General features: G+C 43.0%; 1 protein-coding gene across 2 annotated transcripts in view; it reads right to left on the bottom strand.

The window, feature by feature from the left end:
- tns2b (tensin 2b) overlaps nt 1-741 on the bottom strand; it is a 20479-nt gene that overhangs the window by 18262 nt on the left and 1476 nt on the right. The window lies entirely within an intron of this gene.

Below are 741 nucleotides of genomic sequence, written 5' to 3'. Positions count from 1 at the left end.
TCTCTCTCTCTCTCTCTCTCTCTCTCTCTCTCTCTCTCTCTCTCTCTCGCCAAAGTTTGGCTCATGGATAAAGCATTTCCCTCCACATATCCAACACAGACACAGCTTTCTCCTCATGCCTTCTCTCTTCTTCTTCTCCTCTGAAGAGTGCAAAACTGTTTAGGTTACTAGAATTCTCCCAATGTCAAAAATGACCATGCTATATGACAGAGAGAGTGAGAGAGACAAAAAGAGTTTTCTGTCCTGCTACTGTTGCTGCTGACATTTTGAAATAAGAGTTTTGGCCCTGCTAATAGGAATTCTCTTACACTCATATGCAGACTCACATTCCGTGCAGGAGTAGACGGGAGCAGGTGGGAAGGCCGAGGTATGCTTCCACCGTCCCAGAATTCCACTCTCTATTTTTAACCAGTCTTTCTGACCACAGGATCCCTAGGAAACGTATGTGTTTGTGTGTATGCTTGCATGGGTGTGTTAATCTGGCTATTTTTCTGTGGTTATGGAATATATTTTCCTTTTTTTTTCTCTCAAGAGCACAGCACACATGACATGTAAGTGTCTGTCACTGCTTAAAATGTGTTATGTGAAGTGGAAATGTTCTATTTACGTACATTTTCCATCCTATAGGCATGTTTTCTAAGGGCACGTAACATACTAAAGCTGTCTGACCCCAAAGAGTCAACCTGCCGCCAAATGACGGACATGGAAGTGTTACTGTGAGTGTGTGTGTGTGTGTGTTTG

The sequence above is a fragment of the Sinocyclocheilus rhinocerous genome, unplaced genomic scaffold (assembly GCF_001515625.1).
Source record: "Sinocyclocheilus rhinocerous isolate Xijiao unplaced genomic scaffold, SAMN03320098_v1.1 scaffold85, whole genome shotgun sequence".
Classification (NCBI taxonomy): Eukaryota; Metazoa; Chordata; class Actinopteri; order Cypriniformes; family Cyprinidae; genus Sinocyclocheilus; species Sinocyclocheilus rhinocerous.
The sequence above is the reverse complement of the archived record's forward strand: the minus strand, read 5'-3'. Positions and strand labels throughout refer to the sequence as shown.